A 13753-nucleotide genomic window follows, 5' to 3' on the forward strand; every position below is an offset into this window, starting at 1 on the left:
CTAGCTCTCTTTGCACATAATGAAGCTTCTCTCCTCTCACTCTTAACTAAACCGCTTGTACATTAGCAGACAACTCAGTGTATCTGGGGTTATCTCTCAGTTCATCTCTTTTATCTGAGTAAAGCAGGCTTTCATCTTCCTGTTTCAAGTGTGTGTTTGTCCCCACCCAGCCTCTCCGCTCAACCAACAGACACCTGCACACACACACGCGTGTGAGTGAGTGTGAGAGTGGCTATAAGAGCCTCTCCTGCCATAAACCCCCTGGTTGCCAGGCAACAGGCCCCTTGCTCTTTTCAGAGAGGCTGAATAAGCATGCTCTCTCTCTCTCTCTCTCTCTCTCTCTCTCTCTCTCTCCCTCTCCCCCCCTCTCTCTCTCTCTCTCTGTTTATGGGGCTTCCCGACCTTTTAAACATTGCAAGCAAATTAAACTGCAAATGAATGGTGATTCAGCCATTGCTGGGATTGTTGTGTCAGCTAATCAGTCATGACAGGCCTGCTGTATCTTGAAGATTGTTAGAAAATCAATAAGTAACACTGTACAATAAGGTTCAATTATTAAACATTAGTTAATGTTTTAACTAACATGAACTAAACATGGACAATACATGTGTTTGTCACACTCACAGAAGGACAAATAAGGAGGATGTTAGTATATAGAAATTTATTTATATTTATTTATATTGATTGATTTTTAGAGTGAGCGAGGCGCTGAGTGAACAGTGCAGATCAATACTTGAGTGCGATGAGTATAGACTGGATACGATGAACACTTCACAGATGAGTAACTCAATGTCTACGTACCCCTCCCAGTCCACCAGGTACTCCAGACGATTGCCCCGTCGCTGTGAGTTGATGATGGACTGGACTCTGTAGATGGGTTCATCAGTTGCGACTTCTGGAGGAGGAGGTACATCGGGTTCTGCAAGGGGAGGAGACAAGGGTTCAGAATAGGGTTTTAACAACGAAACGTGGAAAGATGGAGAGATACAGTACTGTGCTGGTAGGTTGAGCCTGTATGTGACATCGTTGAGCTGCCTCTGGAAGGTAAATGGACCTGTGTAGCGGGAACTCAGCTTACGACAGGGCAGGCGAAGACGGATATCTCTGGTGGATAGCCATACTTTTTGTCCTGATTGGTATCGGGGGGTCTCGGATCTTCTGGGGTTGGCTTGGGTGGTATGTCTTTGCACTGCCTGTTGTAGATGGACGTGAGCTGAGTCCCACACCAGACCAGGAGACACAGGACGATTGACCACGGAATACACTGGATGATAGGTAAGTTACTTCAGGTAGGTTTCACTGGAGAGTAGAGTCTGTAGGTTCATAGACGAGACCAGACACAGAGGTGCAGGGAACTAGGACTGATATAGAGAGTGTCATAATGAAGTGCAGGTGCCAGTGATCAGAACTCAGGTGACTGGGATCTGGTGTAACAAGTGGGCGGGAGTGATGACGTGGATGGGAGTGACAAAATGGATGGATCCGTGACAGTACCCCCTCCTCCATGGTCCTCTGAAGACTGGAACCCACGACGACGGGGATGACCACGACTTCTGGGTGCTGGACGAGTGGGATGTTCCTGATGAAACTGGGTTAGCAAGGAGGGGTCAAGGATGTCGTCACAAGCTACCCACGAAAGCTCTTCTGGGCCGTACCCCTCCCAGTCCACCAGGTACTCCAGACGATTGCCCCGTCGCTGTGAGTTGATGATGGACTGGACTCTGTAGATGGGTTCATCAGTTGCGACTTCTGGAGGAGGAGGTACATCGGGTTCTGCAAGGGGAGGAGACAAGGGTTCAGAATAGGGTTTTAACAACGAAACGTGGAAAGATGGAGAGATACAGTACTGTGCTGGTAGGTTGAGCCAGTATGTGACATCGTTGAGCTGCCTCTGGAAGGTAAATGGACCTATGTAGCGGGAACTCAGCTTACGACAGGGCAGGCAAAGACGGATATCTCTGGTGGATAGCCATACTTTTTGTCCTGATTGGTATCGGGGGGTCTTGGATCTTCTGGCGTTGGCTTGGGTGGTATGTCTTTGCACTGCCTGTTGTAGATGGACGTGAGCTGAGTCCCACACCAGACCAGGAGACACAGGACGATTGACCACGGAATACACTGGATGATAGGTAAGTTACTTCAGGTAGGTTTCACTGGAGAGTAGAGTCTGTAGGTTCATAGATGAGACCAGACACAGAGGTGCAGGGAACTGGGACTGATATAGAGAGTGTCATAATGAAGTGCAGGTGCCAGTGATCAGAACTCAGGTGACTGGGATCTGGTGTAACAAGTGGGCGGGAGTGATGACGTGGATGGGAGTGACAAAATGGACGGATCCGTGACAGTACCCCCTCCTCCATGGTCCTCTGAAGACTGGAACCCACGATGACGGGGATGACCACGACTTCTGGGTGCTGGACGAGTGGGATGTTCCTGATGAAACTGGGTTAGCAAGGAGGGGTCAAGGATGTCGTCACGAGCTACCCACGAAAGCTCTTCTGGGCCGTACCCCTCCCAGTCCACCAGGTACTCCAGACGATTGCCGCGTCGCTGTGAGTTGATGATGGACTGGACTCTGTAGATGGGTTCATCAGTTGCGACTTCTGGAGGAGGAGGTACATCGGGTTCTGCAAGGGGAGGAGACAAGGGTTCAGAATAGGGTTTTAACAACGAAACGTGGAAAGATGGAGAGATACGGTACTGTGCTGGTAGGTTGAGCCTGTATGTGACATCGTTGAGCTGCCTCTGGAAGGTAAATGGACCTATGTAGTGGGGACTCAGCTTACGACAGGGCAGGCGAAGACGGATATCTCTGGTGGACAGCCATACTTTTTGTCCTGATTGGTATCGGGGGGTCTCGGATCGTCTGGCGTTGGCTTGGGTGGTATGTCTTCGCACTGCCTGTTGTAGATGGACGTGAGCTGAGTCCCACACCAGACTACACCGGAATACACTGGATGATAGGTAAGTTACTGCAGGTAGGTTTCACTGGAGAGTAGAGTCTGTAGGTTCATAGACGAGACCAGACACAGAGGTGCAGGGAACTGGGACTGATATAGAGAGTGTCATAATGAAGTGCAGGTGCCGGTGATCAGAACTCCGGTGACTGGGATCTGGTGTGACAAGTAGGCGAAGTCATGAGGTGGATGGGAGTGAACGACATGGATGGATCCGTGACAGTGTTACTGTTTTTGTTCATCTTTGTTAACGTTAGTTAATAAAAATACTGTTTATTTATTCTAAAAATCTGTTAATTGTGTGTTCATGTAATGTTAAAAAGATTTTAATAAAGTATTAATAAATGTTTAAATTAACAAAGTGCTTAAGTGCAGTTCATTATTGGTTAATGTTTGTAGTTAACTAATGTGAACCTTTTTGTAAAGGGTTACCAAAAATACTTTTCTATGGTGTTTAAATTTGGTGTATATTAGAGATTTCCTTAGAGAGTAGCTCTTTATTTAACATTATTCTGTGGTGATAATGTGAGTGATATTGCCTGTGCAAAACTGGCTGGCACATGATGGGTTCCAGGGTATTACTATGTGGTTGCTAAAATGTTCTGGGTTGTTGCTAGTTGGTTACTTACTGGCCCAAGTAAAAAAACAACATTACATTACAACAACATTATCATGATCCCTAGCTATGGCTTAAGATGGGTGTGCACTGAAATTATTTATAATAGTCCTTTAAGACTGCTACTTATCAAACTTTATGAACTGTAAGAACTGTACAAATGATCCCTGCTGTAAGCAATGTCACACTGTAGGATCTCAGTTGTCAAACTGTACAATAGTCAAGATGCATTAAAGGATTAGTTCACTCCAGAATTAAAATTTCCTGATAATTAACTCGCCCCCATGTCTTCCAAGTCTTCAGTCGAAAAGAAATTAAGGTTTTTGAGGAAAACATTCCAGGATTTTTCTCCATATAGTCGACTTCAATGGGGTCCAACAGGTTGAAGGTCCAAATTGCACTTTTAAAGCAGCTTCAGAGGGCTCTACACTATCCCAGGCAAGGAATAAGTAATAATAAATATAACAATAAATAAATAATTAAGCAAGATACCCTATTGAAATATGTGAGATGTGTGGTTTATTTAAACTGCAAATGAAAAGTATAAATTTAAATGATTGTGACTGATGTGAAGGGGAGGAGAATTTATACGTGCGTCACATGCATCACGTCGATAAAACCCTTCCGCAAAGGACACACCTGTGTATCCTCGCTCATAACTCCTCTGGAAGCCTCCTCACTCCTCGATCCTCACGGTGCCATTAGAGAGTTGATATGTCCTTTAAGATGGTTGAGCTCGATCGTTTTCCGGGTCATTAGATGGAGGACGGAGGAGCAACGAGGAGGAATATTAAGATGCACCCCATAGACCGCCAGTGCACATGAAGAGGACAATTTGGTCTAACTCATTATTGAGGCTGTTTCGTGAATGTTTTTGACTGATGAGTCCCTGCTGTAAAACAGCTAAAACCAGCCTAAGCTGGTTGACTAGTATTAACGGGTTACCCAGGCTGGTTTTAGATGGGTTTTCGACACTTTGTTTTAGCCGACTAGGTCTAGCTAAGCTTAAAGGTCGTGTTGCAGGTTAACCACCATTAATGGGTACATTAATGGGTACACCATTAATGGCTACATAAATCACTCAAGATAGGTATATCATTTTTAAAATGTCTCAAAAATGGTCTTAAAGGCCAGTTTTTTTACGTTCTTGGCATTACCAGGTTTTTTTATGCAATTCAGTGATGACTGCCAAGAACTGATGGCCATCAAAGCCAATTAATTTTCAACAATATTATTGATCTGTGTTGTATTATTTTCATGTTATCAAGCGCTATATAAATAAAGAGCCCGTTCTCATTCCAAGGCGTCATATACAGCGCTTTTGCCAAAGCATAGACATCTAACGCACATGGCACCCTTTATTTCAGAATGAGTGGAGAGTTGGTGAAGTGTTCTGGTGAGTTGCTATCATTTAGCAATGCAGCAATGAGCACTGGAGCTAGTCTACGAGCAGCAGAGCACAATAACGACAACTTTTTTTTGTCATTGAAAAGCAGAGTGAAAAATCAACGTTTTCTTTAGTGGCAGTGATCATGACATTAATTCAGATAAGTACTGGTAACGTTTGTCATAGTGTACTGGTAAACTTTGTGTTTGTCATCTAGAAATAGAAGGCATCATGCAAGCTATATGGGCGTTTCTAAGCGTTTATCTCTTCTTTCGGTGAAAATGTTGCAAAAGTAGCCGCCGCGTGTCTGTCACTGTGTTTGGCAGGTGCTTGTGTGGGCGGTGCCGTCCCTTGCCGTCCCTTCCTGTAGAGAAGTGTGCGTTTTAGTCGCTGGTCGGGGAGCTCACCCCGCGACCAGATGTGACGTGCCTCCATTATCAATTTACCTACTGTATATTTCTATCTATTTATCTATGTAGCTGCTAGCTATCTATGCTAACGTTATGCTATCTGGCTGTCTGCCTATACTAGCCTATCTATATCTATCTATCTATCTATCTATCTATCTATCTATCTATCTATCTATCTATCTATCTATCTATCTATCTATCTATCTATCTATCTGTCTATCTGTCTATCTATCTATAATCTGCATTATCTGAATACTCTCGTCTACTACTCGTCTCTTTATAGACAATTTCACAAGATGTAAACAACACTGGTCCAGACCCAGACAGCAAACTGACATTGAATCAACGTGGAAACGACGTCTCTCATGACATTGAAACAACGTTGATTTGCTCATCGAATTAACGTTGAACCAACGTCAGACGCGGCATTCTTCAAAGCTAAATGAAATCGAAAATTGGTTTGCTTTCATAACGTTGAAACAAAGCGTTGATTTCAAGTTGATTTTCCGTTAGTTTTGAAAGAATGACGCATCTGACGTTGGTTCAACGTTAATTCGATGAGCAAAACAATGTCAGATCAACGTTGATTCAATGTCAGTTTGCTATCTGGGGAAGCACTTCCTGTTTCAGTTTTTTAACACTACATAAAAGCTGGAATAAAATACAACCAACAGAACATTTAAAACTGAATCAAAAAGTTAAACAAACATCTTTAAGATGTTTTCTTTACATGTGAAATAAAGAAAACAGTTACAAACTGAAACAGGAAGTGTTTCTGGACCAGTGTTGTTTACATCTTGTGAAATGGTCTATTTACTCTCAATGTTCTCAAGCTTAGGTAAATTCTTCTTCTCAAAGAACACAAATATTCAGATAACTATAACGATAACTATTTTAGCATCCACACCAACACATGATTGTTCTGTTTTTTTCCAGTTATGTCTCTTGCGATTTAAATGCTCAAGCTCTTAGAAGTTCAATAGATTCTGGAACAGCTGAAAAAATTGTCCTGAAAGTGATTCCAACGATATCGTTCCTCTGTGCCATTATGGTTAATGTTGTGATGTGGACTCTGCTGGTCTTTTACATTAAGAACAATATTTAAAATTATATCATTTTCTTTATAGTTTCAGTTACAGGTCACGTTTGTGCTGTTTTATGTAATGACTATTGCACTCTAAAGTAAATTCAGTAACAATATTGAACATGCCTCCCACACCTCATATAGCTCCAGAGAAAGAAATATGAACGGCAGTAACCTATTCTCTACTCTGACACTTCCCATCTTCACAGCGCAGGGACTAACAGACACTATATCATGATCCGTCTATGAGCTTTGATCTTGTTGACTGTCTCTTTCAAACACACAGACGCCCTCACAGGTGTGTTGCCTCGAGGTAAGAGAATATGTGGGAGGGGAGGTCAGAGAGTTCTTGTGTTGTCTGTCTCTCTCTCCAGGGCTGCCGAAATATCCCGTATTCTGTCTCACCTTCTCTTTCTGGGATCTGAAAATGTGACCTCTAAGAAAATGTTTTACTATGCATTTCTGCGTGAGTCTATGGGTTTTATAAATACACAATGTCAAATAGTGGAAATCAATCGCAGGCCGTTTTTTGTGTAATTTTTCTGAAACTTTATTTCCACCACAATATCACTATAGGCCTTTGATAGCATTGTCTTATGAAAATAACAAAATTACATTTTAAACTTTTATGGATTAAAATGGCCCCTTGCTCTTGTTTAGGCTAATTTTAGCTATAGAATTTTAGGTGCTTTACACAATATACATGACACACTTCATTAATCAAAAAGTGACAGTAAAGACATTTATAATATTACAAAAATATTCAATTATTTTTCTAGTGATGTATGTTTTTTCACACATCAGTTATCTCATATTTAATGTTTATACATCATACACATACAGAAAAAAAATATATAAAAGAAAAAGATAAATGTTTAAATCTACTAGAATAAAAAAAAAAAAAAAAATCAACCCCTTTCACGGTGACTGAAGTTGAATCCATTTCTGGTTTGTGTACTTTCCAGGCTCACATAAGTCCAATGTATAGACATGTTTCCCTGCCCCTTGTCCAAACTGGGCAACTCCCCCCCCCCCCCCCCCTTCAGAAATTTTTCTATCTGAAGAGGGGGGTGAGTGTGTTTTTGAGGAGGCGGTGAGGGCTGCTCAGCACAAAGCTCTCTGGCAACACTTCAAACTGCAGCTGCCGTTTGGCAAGGCCTCAGTGAAATTCCTCTCCCGGCGAAAAAAAAGAGGTGGCGGCAGAAAATGGAACAGTCATAAAACTTTTCAAGCGCACACTAAAGGGGTGGTTCTTAACAACTCATTTATTGGTAAAACAATCAATATTTGTATAAGAATATATTTTTGTGAAAACAACAATTATGCAGAGCCTTAAATTCAACCTCAAATTTAAAAATTAATGATGAGTCTATTGTGGACAAAAGATAAGTGACTTCAACAAAGAAATTGCAAAGCATGCATCATTTAATTGCATCATATCAGAACTGCTGCCTGTTTGAGTTAAACCCAACTGACTTGAATCAGCAAATCTCAAGACATATGTTTCACGAGTTCACATCTACATATAATTATTATGATAAAGATTATGCGTACTTGGCGTGCTGTCTGGGTGGAGGGCTCCGAGCTCGGAATTTCTGCCTGAACCCAGAGTAACCCCATAAGTTGAATGTGGGTTAAAACGAGTCTGTGAGCAGACTGGCCGGTTGGCTCGCTAGTTAACTTACAGTAACACCTGCAGGCGCTTATGGAGATTCTCACTTCCGAAAACGTTTGAACCCATGGAATTGTGGCAACTAGATGTGAACCATAGACAGTAAAATAAATGGACACAAAGACCCCCTTGATTTCAACAGAGAAAATTGAAGCCTGTTAAAAGCTGATAGCCAGGCGTACTGCGCAAGCTGAAATGGAGCCTGTCACGTGAGCAACCTGTATATCTTCTAGTAGCTGTTCCGAGTGAAATTTGAGTAATTCCCTTCCGAATCTCACAGAGACGAAGAGAGTGAGTATTAGCTGTCAATGAGCTAGCAGCAGGATCAAATTTATGATCTCTATGGGCTTCTCCTTTGACTTTATCGGACTTTATGCCTCCATGTCCCCCCGATGGCCTGAAAGCTTCTCCTCCTGTCTATACGGTAATTTCTATACTGTGCGACGGAGAGGAGGTTTTTCCTCTTCGGAATCGGCCATGGAGCAGTGCTTACATCTGCACCAGGACTGGGTACCACGCCTGGTTTGTCCAGAGCAGAGCCACAAGTTGCACAGAACATCTGGTTTCCCTGATTCGTTCCAACACTTGAGGCAGAAGCGAGACCGGGGGAAAAGCATAGAGTGGGCAGCTGGGCCAGATGTGGGCCAGTGCATCCTTGCTCTTTGAGAAGAATTTTGGGCAGTGAGCGTTTTCCTGGGACACGAATAGGTCCATCTGTGCTCTGCCGAACTTCTCCCACAGCAGGAGGATTGTCTGTGGGTGCAGAGACCATTCCCCAGCTGGTATATTGTTTCTGGACTGTCTGTCTGGCCCCAAATTCAGGGGGGCAGGCACGTGTGCTGCTCTCAGTGAGCGCCGATTGTGCTGAGCCCAGACCAGAATGCGCTCTTTCAGTCTGAACAGGTTTCGAGATCTGATGCCGCCCTGGCGATTTATGTAGGACATGTTGTCCAAGTGGACTAAGACGTGGTAACCCTTTAGTCGGGGACAAAAACGCCTCAGCGCGTTGTCGACGGCCAACATTTCCAGACAGTTTAAGTGAAGGAGCTTTTCTCGTTCTGACCATAGGCCGAAGAACGGTCTGCCCTCGTGCAGCGCTCCCTGAGGTGGAGGCCTCCGTGGACACCACCTGCACACTCAAGGAAGTCCCCAGGTTTACAGGTCCTGGTTTGTTATTTGTTTTGGCTTTTCCCTCTCCCCCTTTGTGGCTCTTTAGTTCCTTATTTTAATAAATATACCTTTTTGCACTTTAAGACTGGTCCAGTGTTTTTGAAGCCTTTTATAATCACTATGGTCCCGAATTTGAGGCAGGCTGGTTAGGGGGTTCTGGGTTTCCCCGAGAAAATTTTGGATTTCTCTGAACTACAGATGTGCATTTTAAGATGTTGTGAAGGCAAAATATTTTTTTTTTTAAATCGATAACAGCTTTAAAACCATGTCAGTGGGCAGCTGATATATCTCCTCACCAGCATCACACTCTTTTACTCTTTGTTTTTATCTTGTCCTGTCTCTTCCCCTCCTAAAGTTGGCTTTTTTAATTTACTAAAGGCAACAATTAGTATTTTATTCTCAATATGTACACACACATTCATTATTAATCCTGTGCCTAACATGATGAAAAAGGCTTTGTTCATGTTGCTTGTCCCCTCACAATGATATAAACTATTACACTAGGCTACATGTTACATATAGGCCAATTTTCAGTTCAAAATGGCGAAATTAGACAAAACTATATTAGTTTGCCTAATTATTTTTTGTCATTCGTTAAACATTTATGAATGACCAAAAAAACTGTCAAATATATACTTACATCTTATCTCACACTTGTACACTGAAGCGTCGAGTTGCACCGTTAAAATTCGCGCTCAGCGTTTGTGAACATAAAGCCAGCCTACTTTGATTTGATTGGCCATCTCAAATATTCTGACATTGACGAGCGGTGACAGAGCAATGAGGCTCTGAACACACACACACAGCTGTTTCTGACGTGCTCTCTGTTCGGCGCCGCTGCGGATTGAAGATGTTTTCCCCTAGCTTAAGATATTATGCAGTACGAGAGAACCTCTCATAAGATAACTCTCAAATAGCTTCCACATCAGCGATTTTTTTTTAATGTGTGAAATCCCTGTCAATCAAAAGGAGATGCAGTCCTCCAATCATCAGGCAGACGTCCGGACCAGGCCAGCCCACTTCCCTATGCACCCCAGAGACACCGGTCGTCCGTGGGCGGGACATAATCGAAGCCTTTATCCAATGACCGTCTAGTTTCGAAGCAGTGAAAAAAAACTGTTCGAAGAAGTCAATGAACGCTGACTCTGAGCTTCAACAGGAAAATGCCATAGGGAAATGCAGTGTGACGCAATACGGGAATATATGAGAAGGAGATCGAGTCAGCCGACCTGCTATATAAAGCTGATTCTAAATGAACTCATCTTCGAGATGACCATTTGACCATATGCATTTTTTGTCAATAAAATGTTAACACAATAGTACACATTTGACCATTAATTTTTTGACATTATAGGGGAAGCTGAGCTTCCCTCAGTCTTAAAGAAATCATCACCACTGGTGTCTTCATGCTTCATATGTTGTTGTTGCTGTAAAGCATGCAGTGATTCTTGCGAGATTTGTTGGGGACGCTCCTCTCAAACTTGCATTGTTGGTTTTTCCAGCATGATTCACCCTACCATGTGTTTGTTTACCACCGAAATTACTTGTTGTAAAAAGCTGTTACAGTATATTAAAGGGTTAGTTCACCCAAAAACGAAAATTAAGTCATTAATTACTCACCCCCATGCTGTACCAACCCCGTAAGACCTTCGTTCATCTTCGGAACACAAATAAAGATATTTTTGATTGAATCTGAGAGCTGGATCAGTCCTAGATAGACTGCCTAAGGGACTGGCTCTTGACGGCTCATAAAGTCATAAAGAAAAGGTTTAAATATTCCATGTGCCTACAGCGGCTCAATTGGCTTTATGCACAGTTGCACTACTTCCTGAACTTCAGCCAGCTCCTTGTTTCCTGTCTGCCATTATTGGGTAAAATTGATTAATTCAGGTGTGTCTGACCTCAGTAGTCATGGCAACAATAATCAAGCACACCTGAATTAATCAATTTGACCAAAAATGACAGACAGGAAACAAGGAGCTGGCTGAAGTTCAGGAAGTAGTGCAGCTGTGCATAAAGCCAATTATAAGTTTATCAAGCGACGAGACTACTTTTTGTGCGAAAAAAACATAAATAACGACTTTATTCCACTATTCCATTACTTCCTTATGGGCGCATGCGCGAGAACTGAGACGAGGATGTTCTCATTCGTCTACTTCTTGTTTTACCGCCACCTACTTTAAGGTACAGTTATTCTTGCATAGTGTGCTTTTAATTATCTACAGCTAAATAGAGCAAGCTTTGGTGAAAACTAAGAAAAGATTTAATGATACAATAGTATAAATACTTTACATGTAAAGACTCTGTGTGGATCTGATCGGTATGGGGAATTTGCATATCATAATTAATAATTGATAATTATTCATACAGGTTTGGATCAGATCAGCCACATGTTAATAAATCTCCCGATAAGGGATGATATGTTATTTTACCTGCATGCATGCATGTGTATCTTGGTAATTAACCACAAGTTGATTGCAATTAATTACACAGATCACGTTTTAAAAACAGGTAAAAAATTAGCTCAATTATACAGTGGGCCAAAAAGTATTTAGTCAGCCACTGATTGTGCAAGTTCTCCTACTTAGAATAATTAGAGATCTCTGTAATTTTCATCATACTGTAGGTACACTTCAACTATGAGAGACAAAAAAACAAACAAAAAAAACAGGAAATCACATTATAGGATTTTTAAAGAATTTAAATGTAAATTATGGTGGAAAATAAGTATATACAGTCGGCAGCACGTCATAGTTGGGGGGCGTGGTCGGCGTGGGGGAAAGCAGCGTGACCATAGAGCGCGACCACCCTATGTATTTGAATGACAAAAATGTCATATTGCGAGTCATTTATGCCTGCCGCCCGACAACGGTACATTGCAAAATTAATAGGTTATGATTATCCTTATTTAATTAAAAACTGAGTCAATGACCCAACCAAATGGCCGGAGGTGTCGTTTCCAGACTATTGTTATCTGGTTGAATCTCCATGTAAGACATCGCGGAAGCTACCGGCAACACAAGCCTATTACTCAATCAACTTGCGTATAAGTTACTATAAGTCCATAAAACCATGTCACTTACCAATTGTACGTATGCTTCACTCCAAACTATTAATCCTTTTGTAAAACGAAGTTGCAGAGGGACTTTGCTGACAGTTATCCGAATTCTCACAGACTGCAGTCTGATAACCTTCTGCTAAACGCTAAGGTGACTGAGACATCCCTTATGAAAAACAACTAAAGGAATCTTGTAGTATTTTAGGACAAAATATTATAGTAGGCTATAGCAATCCTATAGGAATACTATAGTATTTTGGGACATAGCCTAGAAGTATACAGGTATTAAAGAACATCACAGAAATATACACTACTATAGAATACTAATAGCCAGGATTACTATCCACAAGTTTCCGAGGGGTGCTCCTGTAAAAAATAAAGTGGGTGAAACTTCCGGTGAGGCGGCGGAAGTAGCATTCCAATGGTATTTTGTGTGTAAGTTGGCGAAGAGGCTAGCTGTTTTTCGGAGAATTTTTTTTACTATTTAAAGACGCAAATCTTTATGAGAGATGTCGTTACGGAGCTCAGGGACAACATGTGCTGTTCGCCCGTTGTATGTATAACCGGACTAAACTAAACGTGATTGTTTTGAACATAAGCTGAAAACGAAATCAGAGTGATCCTGCCAGAGCCCGTCTCTGATCCTGCCAACGACTGTAGTTTCCATCACCTCCCAAAAGACGACGAATCTTCCTGTGTACATTTGTTTAAATTCTTAATATTCTATAAACTCTATCAGCATGTGATACTGTTCGCTACTGATGTTACACCTAAACTCAGGATCAAAGCCTGTGTTGACAGAATACCAAGTGTGCCAGTAATGTATTCAAGTAGCACATTCATTTATAATTTTGAATAAACTCCAAAGCACAATGACTAAGTGTATTTTTTTATTTTAATTGTTTGTCAGCTCGTACAACTGTCTGTCACCATGCCTTGTCTCGATGAGTATTGATTATTAATGTTATTATAATACTCCCAATCAACTACTGCGGACGGTAAAGGTACTGTTATTTCACCCTTTTGAATTTCGTTGAGGTTGTGTTCCCACATCGTTAGCTAGTTTAGATCGCTATAACTTGAATGACTGTCAACTGTTGAATGAACGAGTGTCAAGCATGTCAAATCACGCTTTGTTTACTTCCAACCGGAAGTCGCGCCCACTTTTGACGCAAGGCCTCATGGGGCGTAGGAAACTTGTGGATAGTTCTTTTTCGTAAGGGATGTAACGTCAGACAAATCTGGCCCACTGCCTAATACGAGTTAAACACAGGGACCTCACACAGTAATCTAATAAAGATATTAATTTTGCCATTTTGTCCTCCTATCTGGTTCTGTATGTATGTAAGAAAGGCTGTAGAACTTCAATTTATAATTTGTTAGTTTATTGGTGGTACAG

This window comes from Pimephales promelas, chromosome 18 (assembly GCF_988280905.1).
Source record: "Pimephales promelas chromosome 18, fPimPro1.hap1.1, whole genome shotgun sequence".
NCBI classification, from domain to species: Eukaryota; Metazoa; Chordata; class Actinopteri; order Cypriniformes; family Leuciscidae; genus Pimephales; species Pimephales promelas.